This window comes from Phlebotomus papatasi, chromosome 2 (genome assembly GCF_024763615.1).
Source record: "Phlebotomus papatasi isolate M1 chromosome 2, Ppap_2.1, whole genome shotgun sequence".
Lineage (NCBI taxonomy): Eukaryota > Metazoa > Arthropoda > Insecta > Diptera > Psychodidae > Phlebotomus > Phlebotomus papatasi.
Window position 1 is genome coordinate 91,767,829 of NC_077223.1, and position 13,753 is coordinate 91,781,581.

Genomic DNA, 13,753 nt, shown 5'->3' on the forward strand with positions numbered 1-13,753 from the left:
ATATTCCTACAGATTAATAGATGATTTTTTTTCTTTTTGAAAAGAAAAGGGGTGGCAAAGCGTCCCAGGCTTTGCGAAATACTCGAACTCGTGACTTAGATGCTATACCGCAAAAGTACTTTCGCATCATTTACCGTTTACCGGTTCTCAACCGATTTGAACCGATTCATAAATCTCTCAAAAGATCCCCCAAAATATTTTTAAAAGTAATAGGATTGATTTTCAGATAAAAATTTTTTATCGGTTATGAACCGGTTCATTACCGATTTAAAACCGATTGGAACCGGTTTAGTTTTGTCGGAAATTCCAAGATCTTTCCAACGACTCCAAACATGACCCCATATGCTTGCTTGATAAATACGCACTCTAGTATCGTTTTAACCTTTGACCTTGAAAAACCGTTATTAGAAATGATTCAACGGCATTTTCGTACAATGCCCGCTTTGTAATCCGGATGATTGGGAGACAATATGACAGATGTCCGCTTCGTAATCCGGATGGATTTTTTTAATTTGTTCAACGTCACGAAAATATAATACAAGTTTTTTTTGAAGAATTAGAATAAAAGCTTTAAAGAAGCTTAAAAAGACATAATTAGAGAATTTTATGCTATTATACTTCAATTATTAAACAAAAACATCACAGGATAATTAATTTTCATTGCTGAACACACATACATACATGACCTCAAAATTATTTTAAATGTAACCGTCAAAAACTCGTCCGGATTACAGCGATCCGGATTAGAGAGCGGACACTGTATATGGACGAAATGTTCGCCTGGATAATCTCTAAAACATAGCCAAAAAAAACCGCACGACGCGTTTTCAAGCAATCCCAAAAAACATAGTTTTGGATGGGAAGGAGAGGGGGGAAATGAGGGGCATGTTAACGATCCTTGGGTCGACTTATTGGGGGGGGGGGTGTCCCCCGAAGGTCCCAAATCTCTATCTCTAACCGTTTGGCCTCTAGATCTGATGACAGCCGGACGGATAGACGGACAAGCAGCGTGACTACATTTCTCAGAAATCGTCTGAAACGTGAAATGAATGAAATTGGCTCGACGCGATTCTTTACCCCCAAAATTCAACTCACAATCAAATTTTCACGCACTCCAAGTCGCAAGCAACCAGAATTGCACGCATTTCGAGGTCACTTGTAAAGAATCTCAGCTACCATAAGCTTATCTGGGCTTATCATTGGTCATTTTCTATTTTAAATAATCTGAGTGGGGAAGGCGAACAAAAGAAAAAAAAGTTCATTGAAATTAGTTAATAAACATTAGAGATGGAGCCCAGTCCTTTTGGATATAGTAAGGGTCGGGGTACAGTGGGTTGGTGTAGAAACGGATGCGACCTATTTTTAAAAAGATCACGATCTCAGATACAATATACTAAAATTTCATCAAAATCGCTTCATAAACACCAAAAATATGGTCCGGTTAAGACATTTTTGATTATAGCTCAGGTCAGGGAACATCGAGAGAAGAGTGCGATCCACCGTTGGAAAGGTCTCGACCTCAGCTACAACATATTAAAATTTAAAGAAAAAGCATTGTCTAGTTTTCGAAATATTCGACATCAATTAATGGAAAATCGAGTTTTCGATTAATCGAACCTTATACGGGCTTCAGACATAAGACTTATCCATATGACATCTTCTCTAACTTTTAATCAATCAAGATTTTTTGGAAAATTATCACTTAAGATTAGACAATATGAGCAAGCGATCCATTAAACTTTGAAAAACTAATAAACTTGCCTGCTATTTTGAATTTCAAGATCATGAGGAACTGGGCTAAACCTTAGGCTTGAAGCCGGCATTGTAGCTCAGGTCACAGATGTTGGGGAGGCTTAAATTTTTTAGTGGAAATCTCTTATGGTGTCTGTCTACACACTAGAAGCAATTTTCGTCAAAAATACCCTTTTTTTAAAAAATTCTGACGTTTCTGCTTACAAGGACAGGGGAAATTTTCTTTATAAAGGCATTTTTTTTAAAGACATTTCTACTAGTGTGTAGACGCCATTAGATCTCAGGCATAACATAGTAGAATTTGAGATCAATCGATACCATAGGGGCCGAGTTATTGAAAAAAACAAAATTTGGATGTGTTTCAAAATGGCGGAAGGGGAGAGGGTCGAGGGGACTTACATCAACAACATCTAGCCACTTATCACATTTAATTTTTGACGAAAATCGCTTGTCAATATCTTTCTCCGGAAGCGTTTGTGTACTCCGGACGGAACGTCCCGTCCACGAAAATCGATTTTTGGCGCATATGATATTCGTGATCCATGAGTTTCAAAACTTGTAATTCCAAAGTTTGGACCCGATCTGTCGAGGTCGGATTTCATCTAGGATCACAAAAGCTGAGATTGTAAAGAATTTCAGCTAAAATATCCATCTAACAATATGAAACTGGAATTAAATGAATTTTGACATGAAGAGATATACTTCAGTCGAGATAAAAATCACTTTTCACATACACGAACTAAGATAGAGCAAACCGTCTAAAGATGTCTTTATGGTTCTATAGGATAAGTACCAATGAAGAGTACATTAAAACGCTAACTCCATATTTAAAGAAATTTATTGTCTAAAATTCCCATCCAACTCCTCGATTCGGTCAATAGCGCGGCTACTTATGGGTTCTATTGACCCGAATAAGAATAGCGCTGTACAGAGGGGGACAGAATTGGGAACAATAACAACAATTTAAAATAATATAATAATAATTATGTGTTGTTCCGCAACACCAACGCTAAGATGGCGGTGAATGCAATAAGCATATACCCAAAATACTACGTTTCTGAAGGCATTTGCAAATGAAATATCTACACTGAGGAAAAAAAGAGGCTGCGATTCACTTTTTTTTGTCATAATTTTAAAACTTTTTGGGTGTAAAATTATATCAACATTTTTTAATGTTGATTTTACACCTTTTAGGGGTAAAATCAACATGAAAGAACTGTAACTTTAACCCATAATACACCTAATAAGGGTAATATTTACACCGTTTTCGAATCAATACTGCAGGGTAAAATTAACATTTCCGGAATGTTATTTTGACTTTTTCGGATTTCTCTCAGTGTATCTATTCTAAATTTTAATCTATTCCTCTGAAACCCTTACAATAGGAACACCTGAAGTAACCCACTGTTTAGACATAAGACCATTCACAAAAGAATCCTTCCAACCGCACCTCATACAGATATAGGTCACAATTCACGAGGATTTAGATTCCACGAGCAATGGTGAATTGAACGCGGAAAACAATCACAATGAATGTGTTCAACAATGAACATTCCGGAGCGAAGAGATTCCCTGCCACCAAACATTATCCTCATTCTAACTCTCAACACTTCTTCCCATTGCTTTTCCATTTCTCCACTACTGTAAGCCCTTTCCGGTACATAAATACAAATGATGATTGAATGGGTTTTATGAGTTCATACGGATGTATTCACTACTGAAGAATACTATCTATTGTTTTTTATGGTTTTTACCGTTTTTTTTTTCTTTTGCATTAATGGCACAATCATTTTGTTGGTACATTCAACAGGACGAAATGAGTAAAATGTATTTATGAGAGAAAAAAAGTTGAAATCATTGAGCTAGATATTGATATTACAATGCAATAAATAAAAACACATTTTAAATTTCTTTGAAATACTTATCAATGGTACTTAAAAACTATATTTCATATAAAACTCTACATTTAGATTTTTTTAACATTCATATTCAGTAAGAATTCTAGGAAAGTTATTCGAATTTTTATAACTATTTGCACATCATTCACGCGAAAAGAATTTTTCCACGAACAAGCTCAATTAAAAAACGCATTAATCCATCCACGAAAATATTCGTCTATACGACAAAAATTCTTGGAGCCACAGAGTTCATTACAAGTATCTTCCACTGGAAATTGACCGAAAAATAGTAATATACTGCCAGGGGATGCAAATTTCTCTTCAAATATTCAAAATTATCCTGGTAAATGGAAATTTATGTTCTCTATTGCTAGTTAATTTAGAATCCCTCTTCTGAATATCCCTTTCAGAATGTACTGCAGGAAATATACCGAGAAATCCAACTCGTATTTGCAAAGAGTAAATTTATTATCATAAACTGAGCAAAATGCAAGAGATGAAATGACCAAATTAGATAAGAAGGTTAGAAGAAGAATCATTTGTATTCTTACCCATTCTTCGGTACTTGATGGGAAAGACTGTTAAAAAAATGCACAAATCTGCTTAAACGACCACATAGTAGAAATGCATTTAGTCAAGATAAATATCTGTGGTTTTCCTCCCCTGGCAAATTTACTTTTGCTAGTAGAACACCAATTGCACTATTAGTGATAAACATCACCCAACGAGTATTTACACAAATTCCCCATTTAGGGAGCTTTCACCTCAATCCTTATTCTTGTTTTCTTAAAATATTACACGGAGGTTGTTTACCGAAAAAGATAATGTAGTTCAGTGGTATGTTGCTTAGAGAAACAAGAATGTGTTTATCAAAATAAATACAATTTCAGAATTGCAATTTAATGAATTGAATATGTTCCCTAATTTCTAAGTGGGAAGCATATTTGACAGTAGTGAAAGTAGAGAAGCTATTTTTGTAGCACACTTTAAATTTGTGAATTTAAGTTTAACACATCAACCCTTTGTCTTAAAACGTAAAAAATTGAGACGTTCTTCCTCAAATTGATTGAAGAGTAAGTTGAGGCTATATTGAAAACGCTAGTTCTTCACATATTTATAGAGGAAGCTAGGCTTTAACAATTAGGGGTGTAACAATAATTAGGGGTGCGGAATTGGAGAACAGTGGCGCGTAACAGGCTCGAGTGGCGACGGGTCCTGAGTCAGGCCAAGACCAGTAATTGGTTGTAGCGCCGGCCCCTATAAAAATTCTGAGCTGTCGTAAGCACTACTGGTAAGGAGGTTGTAGGCATTACTAGTATACAATACGAAGTCCATAATTAAAGGGAATTTTTCGAACAAAACCCCTTAATTTTACTCCTAGCCGTCAGGACTTCACGTAAGATATACCTATTGGATACCGGTATGGCATAAGTATGGTCCCCCTTACTTATGCCTTACCACTAGGGCATATGTATAGAACACATGTAATGTATAGTTATATATCAGTTAATTAAGGCATATGAGTATGCCTTACATAGGCCCTACATATTATGGCTTACATAGGTCATAATTAACCCTTACTTTGTTATAAAGTAAGGCTCACGTGTAGCTCATGATAGTCTTACGTAAGGTATTCTTGTAAGTTTTATGTATTCTATACTTGTAATGTGTAAGTCAATATTACAAAAATAAAAAGACAACTTTCGTCCTTTTTTTTAGTGGTAATACCACCCACCAACCACCTCCCACCTCTCTACTATTATTGTACAGAACTCTAACTACCAATCTAACACATTTTTAGTTGGAGAAAAACTCTTCCTTACCTTGCCGCTGATGAGATTCGAACCTGCTATATTCCGTATACGAGTCCACTGCCTTAACCACTGAGCCAATTCCCATATGAGATCTACTTCGCAAAGTTTCCTCATAAGGTGCGTCTCATGAGTGAAATGTATGGCATACGTAAGCAGTTTTTAATGATTTTACAATTTCCAAATTCCATTTTTTGATACCCTTTCTATTTCTTTACATATGTCATACAAACCAATAAGCTTATGAAAACCATTTTACACTAGTTTAACAGATCTGTCAAGGGATCAATCGTTAAAGCAGTAAACTTGTATGAATATAGTTATGGTTGCACGTTCTGCAGGTTCGACAGAGTCTTTAGAAGAAATCTAAGTAGCAACTTTTTTCCTAAGAAAGCTATAGTATTGTTTTTACTTTAACTGTTCAAAAATTGGTTAAAAAGACATTCATACAATGAAAATACATTTCAAGTATCATACTATTGTTCTACAATATGGTGACGTCTGTGTATAGAAGATGTAAAATGGCTTAGGTTTATACCTTACGTAGTCAATACAAGAAACACTATAGTATGGCATACAGATGAAGTTGTTTCAGATAATCCTTACATATTACCTTCCTGTATGCAATACTTATTCTCTACATAGTACACCTTCCAAAAAGATATGTCATAACCCCTTACCAGTATTGTATTAGTATAGAAAATACAAAGCCACTTCCTATTATACTGTTACGAATTTGGGATTAACAAATCAAATTCGTGCCTAAAAATTCGTTATTTAATGAAGCTAATTCATTAAAATAAAGACTCTAAAGGAGGTGTCGTTCGCGATGAGCTGGGGGTGGAGAATCCCCCCTTAAAACCCTGCAAAATCAATTAATTTTAGTTTAAGATGAGATTTTCATCTTAAGCTAGAATTCATGCGAGCAACACTTAAATATGTGACCAAAAGTGTGAAACTGAAATCCATAGAAGGGAATTGGACCAGAGTTGGTCAATTCCCACAGTCTAATGACTGCCTTTTGGACAAGAGAATGTGTTGGCGATCTCTCGCCCCGTTTTCCCCCTCTCTTTAAGAGAGAGTGTGCTGGTGATATTTCGCCCCGTTCTCTCCACAGGAGTGGATAGTGTGAGGCTCTAGGCCCCGTTATCCCCTGTGAGAATGTGTGTGGCAATTTTCTGCCCCGTTCTCACCAGTTAGTGTGGACAGTGTGTTTGGCGGTCTCTCGCCCCGTTCCCCTTACTCAGGAAGAAAAGAGTGTTGGCGATCTCTCGCCCCATCCCCCTCACTCAGAAGAGAAGAGAGTGTGTTGGCGATCTGCCGCCCCGTTCTCCTCGCTCTGGAAGCGCAGAGTGTGATGGCGATCTATCGTTACCGCCCAACCCTGGAGAGAATTAGAAAGCAGTTGGGGGTCGCCGTTACCAAGGAGGAGAACTTGAGGTTCCTGCCATCGTCGGAGGGATGCGACTGATTGGACTGGATACCGTCATCGGAGGCAGATGTACAACCCCATTTACACCAGAATTAGAAGATCAATAAATGTTTTAAAAAAAGGAATTAATGCATTTCCTTGGGCCCAGGAGTTCTTAGTTGCCTTCCTTCGGTCGTAAGTCCATCGAGGGTGGTTGCGAAGGGGGGAATGGTTACCCCCCCCCTTAAATCGTAACAATTGGTGTCAGAAGTGGGATGGACAGCGGTCAACCCTGCACCCCAAAAAAAAAGAAGCAAGGACAAAAAAAAGCCGCTGAAATCCCTGACACCCTCGACTGGCAACTGAAGTCGATACTAAACTTTCCTGGATGATAGTGCTCAAGCACGACCCTGGATTTCCGAAGCATATGAGAAGTCTGATTTGACATCGGTTGGAGTGCTCCAGGAATTAATCTTGGACGTCTCAGGGAGTCTTGGACGATTCGTAAGGGTTGAACAGGAGTACAATCATCATTTTCAAACGAAATTAGATGAGTTTGGAAAGAGTTCCCAGCATCGCCGTATCGCCAAGGAACACGGCGTGGTAGAAACTGAAGATTCTGGTTCATTTTGTATCATCCCTTCTCTCGCTTAGTTTGTCGAGCCACTGAGAGTTTTTTCTGAAAGCAGCCGGAGCACTTATTTCCACATCACTTCGAAGTATTTCCGCCTAGTCAATGTTGAGATGCTCTCGGGTTTTCAACGTTTTCCCAGCCACCGTGGGAGATCCGAATTGCCCCATGAATCTGTGGGATGGAATGTTGAGCCCGACCCTCCATTATCTAGTAGCGATGTTTCCCGATGTGTGTGTTGCGACGATGCCCGGCCTCACTGAGCATCAGCCGGTGGCAGAATCTCCGGAAAGGCCGATGAGAGCGCTCCGGCGATCGAGGAGCCAGATGACTTGGACTTATCTTTACCAATTCCACGTTGTTTTAACCCCCCACCAGAGGTCTTGTGATTTTTCATTCTTAATGCCGGAAACGGGGAGTGATGGGTACTTCTCCAAAGAATTTAAAAAAAAAAGTCTTCAACAGATTCGCTGTCCGCGCCGAGAAGTCATTGAAGAAAATTAAATTAATTGAACTAAATCTGCGTTAAGATGATACAGCGGAAACGCACGACTATATTGGAGCCGCCGGGGGATTGTCTTCGGCAATGGGAGGCTACCTACGAGAGGACACGAGACGCTCATACTGATTTCCAGAAGGAATCTCAAGACATTTCTTTTCAATGATTGAATGTTCTCAGAGTTTCGGGAATTGATAGTAGGCCTCTTAGAGACAATTCTTCATTCAGAGAAGTGTGGATGTGGCCTACTAGGGATACGAAAAATAATCAGCTAACCCCTAATTTCCAAGAAAATCTGGTGAGTTTGCTGACATCCCAAAGTCAAGGATCTTTTCCGTAGGACAGCCATTGTTTTCTACAACCGTATTTCCAATTATTGACGGAGAACTGAGGCCAAGTTGCTTCTCCAACGTTCAATTATACTCAGTGGTTTCTGGTCTAATGGTCAGGGAAGTGAGGCCACCAAGAATGGCTGGCCCCTTCAACATTCCAGCTCATATTTCCAAGAGAAGTATGGGAACACTGACCAGTTAGAATGACCTGCAGCACTAATCTCTCTCGGAGTAACCTGAGAATCCCCTTATAGAGGGACAACTTCTGTTTGGAAATGAACTGGAAGCAGCCCCTCTGTGTGATCCAGGCAGAGGAAGATATCGCGGAGTCATTCAGGCGGAGGGATGTTGAAGGATAGGCTAACTGACCAATGGACAGTGGAGAAAGACAGTATCACCTGGCATCCGGTAATTAGGACGGTGGATCGGGACGATCCACAATAACCGGGGGATAGTGTTACGAATTTGGGATTAACAAATCAAATTCGTGCCTAAAAATTCGTTATTTAATGAAGCTAATTCATTAAAATAAAGACTCTAAAGGAGGTGTCGTTCGCGATGAGCTGGGGGTGGAGAATCCCCCCTTAAAACCCTGCAAAATCAATTAATTTTAGTTTAAGATGAGATTTTCATCTTAAGCTAGAATTCATGCGAGCAACACTTAAATATGTGACCAAAAGTGTGAAACTGAAATCCATAGAAGGGAATTGGACCAGAGTTGGTCAATTCCCACAGTCTAATGACTGCCTTTTGGACAAGAGAGTGTGTTGGCGATCTCTCGCCCCGTTTTCCCCCTCTCTTTAAGAGAGAGTGTGCTGGTGATATTTCGCCCCGTTCTCTCCACAGGAGTGGATAGTGTGAGGCTCTAGGCCCCGTTATCCCCTGTGAGAATGTGTGTGGCAATTTTCTGCCCCGTTCTCACCAGTTAGTGTGGACAGTGTGTTTGGCGGTCTCTCGCCCCGTTCCCCTTACTCAGGAAGAAAAGAGTGTTGGCGATCTCTCGCCCCATCCCCCTCACTCAGAAGAGAAGAGAGTGTGTTGGCGATCTGCCGCCCCGTTCTCCTCGCTCTGGAAGCGCAGAGTGTGATGGCGATCTATCGTTACCGCCCAACCCTGGAGAGAATTAGAAAGCAGTTGGGGGTCGCCGTTACCAAGGAGGAGAACTTGAGGTTCCTGCCATCGTCGGAGGGATGCGACTGATTGGACTGGATACCGTCATCGGAGGCAGATGTACAACCCCATTTACACCAGAATTAGAAGATCAATAAATGTTTTAAAAAAAGGAATTAATGCATTTCCTTGGGCCCAGGAGTTCTTAGTTGCCTTCCTTCGGTCGTAAGTCCATCGAGGGTGGTTGCGAAGGGGGGAATGGTTACCCCCCCCCTTAAATCGTAACAATACCTTATATAGTCAATACAGGTAAAACAAAACTATGATATACAAATGAAGTTGTTTCAGGAAGTCGATACAAATTGCCTTCATTTACGCATTTCTTATTCCACGCATACTACATAATATATTTCTTACAAAAAGATATCTAGTGTTTAGTCCATCCAAAGATACTTTATCCGTTTCATCGATATATTGAGTGTTTTTTTGTAAGATTTTTAATAATTATGAGCCTTTTGAGTATGTAAATTTGCTCTAGAGGTGAACAAAAAATTATTGAATTCTCGATAATTTGTATAACATTTTGCCCGAAATGCCCAATTGAGAGAGAGTCTTCATTTCAAATTTAACTTTTGCAAAATTGGTCATTTCTCAGCCATCGAAATGGATTTACAACGTAATATTTTTAAATTTGATATACAAATTTTATGTGAATTTGTTACTTAGGCCTTTTTCCAGTTTTTAGTTCATACGAATATTATATTGAACATTAACTGGTATGTCAACATTGTTTATAGCAAATGTATTTTTTATTTACTGCATTCAAAAGCAATACAAGTACAGCATAATTGCACATTACAAGAAATGTAGTAGTACAATATAGTCTACAAGATGTAGGTATACCCTTCGCTTATTCATTTTGTTTAGACTTCTTGAAGTCACTTCGTATGAATGCCCTACTTAATGTTCATGTATGGTCTATGTAATCGTAAATTGAAGTCATTTCTACTTTTTGGCTACAAAATGATTACTTGTATGGAATACATGCTGCTTACATGTAATGACTTCTATGAAGTCACTACATGTATTCCTTAGAAGAACCTTACATACTACTCCAAAGTAATTACTTACATGAATGATGTAAGTAATGTTTACATTTTACCTCTACAAGTTCCTTTAAAACACATCACTTGTAATGAATGCTCTACATAGTGCTTACATGTAAGGTCAGAATTTTTATAGGGGGATAAGTAAGTAAGTAGGCTTTAACACAATGTAACATTTCTGGATCTAAATAAAATTTTGGCTAGGTACAGCTTCTTTTATTAATATGAGAAAAAAATTGCATTTTCAATATAGCCCAATCTCCCTTTAGCCCTTTAAGGACAATTGGAACACCGGTGTCCCATAAAGAAAATAATTTTTCCTGACTACCTAAAGTTATTTTTTTCTTATGTCTGTATATAATTGTAAAGTAGAAGGTTGAAGGAACCTAGAATATTTTTTGCAAGTCTCTAGCTACAGTGAGCGAAATTCAAATAGGGACGGACTTATAAGTGTGTGGTGTGGGTGGTCTGTAAGTCGGATCGACCTAATATTTTTTTGTATAATATAGGCCTATCCAACAAGACTTTTTATGGTAGTGAGCCACGGGCAATTGCGTTCGTGCGTGAACGCCAGCCAAATATCAAATTTTTAGGTGATTTTTGAGCGAAATTCAAATAGGGACGATCCCGATTTTTTAAATAAAAGTGAAACAAATCAGATCAATGAGAATTATTTTAATATTGTGGACTTGATCTCTTATTCTTTATGCCAGAAATAAGGTCTTTTAGCTACACTTAAGACCAATTCATGAAGAGTTTTCATGAAGAGTACTCTTTCTGTTGGGTTTACTTTAAAACGAACATACTAAAATGGTAACAGGTAACATAAAAATCTTTTTTAGTTATTAAAACCATTTTCAGATGCTTTAACTTTGACAGAAGATTCAACACATTATGTTCATATTTTTTTCTGAAGAGAATTTCATAAATTTGCTCCTTGACTCTTCTAGAGTGTTACTGTTTAGTGAAAATTCTTTAAATATAATTTGAAAACTTCTTAAATACAAGAAAAATACTCGAGTGTAAAATGCTTCTATTGGAAACAAATTAATCCAAATGGAGACAAGGGAAAGTTTCTAATTGGAGACAAACAGTGTAACTGAAACCGCGACGAAAGGCTTCCAAAATCTTGTTGAGTTGCTCTTGAGTGCAGGACTTGTTCTTATTCCGGTTTTTTTAGGTTGTCTTAAAAATTATTAAGGATTACACAGCTTTCAAAGTTCTAAAATTGAGCACTGATTAAATTTCATTTTCTTTTTCTGAACAAATTTAATTTTTCACTCCTCTGAAGTTAAATTGCTGTACTTTTATTCAAGTAACGTCGAATTCCAAACAATTAAAACGCATTAATCTCGCAAAAACAGCAATTGTTTTAAATGAAAACTCTATGTCTTTTTAAGGGCAAAAGTCCTCCCGGAAACAGTCTTCATTAAAAATAATCCAATGTTTAAACTCCCTCTGCCCACCAGAAAGTCTGTTTCGTGAAAATTTCTTTCGCCTCCGGGCATTAGGAGAGCTAAGAAAAAAAAACAACATTTTGAAAAGTTCAAGAGAGTTACCGTATATATAAATAACTTCCTGTTGAATCATTTCACAGGCAAATCCAACATGTTGCCAGTAAAATAAATAATATTTCCCGTACATCTTATTCTAACTCACATGTACCACTTCATCTCTTTTCTCTTTCCCTTTTTTCCCAATTTATGTACATTAGGAAAAAAAATCCCAGATGGAATATTAGTGGTTGAATTGAGTGAAAATTTGCGATTAAATTTCATAATTGAGAGATATTTCTATTTGATGTATAAAATTTAATAAAAGAAAATGTGCGGAACTTTTCTTTTATGTTCGACACCAGAACTTCTTTTTCTTTGGAAATTTTATTAATTTTTTTTCATTTTTTATTATTCTTACTCTGCCATATGTTGATTTTCCTTGTCCACAGACAATAGAGAAGACCACACTGCATTCCCTTTTAGAGAACAACCTTTTTTTATTTGCAATAATCACTATCCTCTGATCTTCCTTTAATTAATTTTGTGTGTAATATTTTGTAAAATTAAGTCAATAATGTAATTTTCCCTTGCACTTTCTTCCCTTGAGAATAACCTCAAAATATTAAGACTGTGTTGCACTTGATTCTCTATTTGCTCTTTTACACAAATTAATTATGTTTCTGTTTGGTGAAACAAACAAACTCACGTGACAATGATGATGATGATAAATTGTAGGAAAATCTGCGACGAAGACGTATAACCAAATTCAACAATTTCGTCGATAAATTGCACTTTTTCCCATCTCTTGTGCGTTTCATAAGTGATTTTTTATAGTGCATCACCCACAATTAGTGCACTATTGTTTTTTTTTTATTTACTAAAATCTACGATGGGGATGAAATGGGGTTGATATAGCATTTAATAAAAAAAGTGAACTAAATAGACTCTTTCGACGTGACACAGCAAATATATAAAATGAACAACAGAAAGCCAAAGAGATTGCTGATGAGGTAAGATTGAAATTCTTGGCACAGCTGAGACACTTTATTTTTGAAAACATTTTTTTTATGCATAGAGAAATTGTCTCTAATGCCACGGAAAATTCACCTCCATCTCATAAATATTTCAATAACATAACATTTAGCACAAATATGACATAAAAATCCAATTGATTGTCATATTTTTTCACTGATTTATAGCCAAGATTCCTCCAAAAATACATATTTTTTTTAAATACTTTTATTCCACTTTAAGTATCCCAAGAAAATCAAAAAATAAGTCAGTGCACAAGACTAAAAATGATTTTTTTTTTCGTGGTTTTGAAAACAAGGGAAATAGGAAAAGCACTCAGTTGAGAAAAATCACTCCAAAAATAGGTCACATCACAAAAATAAATACGGGAAAAGGCACATTTGAAAAGTCCGCAGATCGCGGTCCCTCAAAAATCTTAAAAGAATCTCTCTTCTCCCAAAACAGATTTTGATTGATTTTATAACTCAATTTCACGTACTTCTAAACTTCCACCTATAATACATTTCCTGCCGGATATCATTTCCCTGCGGCCTTCACAAACTCCGGTGAAAGAACCTGATGTCCAGGCAAAGATCCGCGATCAACTGGCGATCCACGGTATTTTTAAAAAAAGAAAACTCTTTTTTATTCACTTTTCTTTTTTGCTTTCCTCCTTGTCCACACAACTACATTCAC

General features: G+C 37.2%; 1 protein-coding gene across 1 annotated transcript in view; it reads right to left on the reverse strand.

The window, feature by feature from the left end:
* Positions 1-13,753, reverse strand: part of LOC129802381 (protein furry) — a 227,546-nt gene that overhangs the window by 203,436 nt on the left and 10,357 nt on the right. The window lies entirely within an intron of this gene.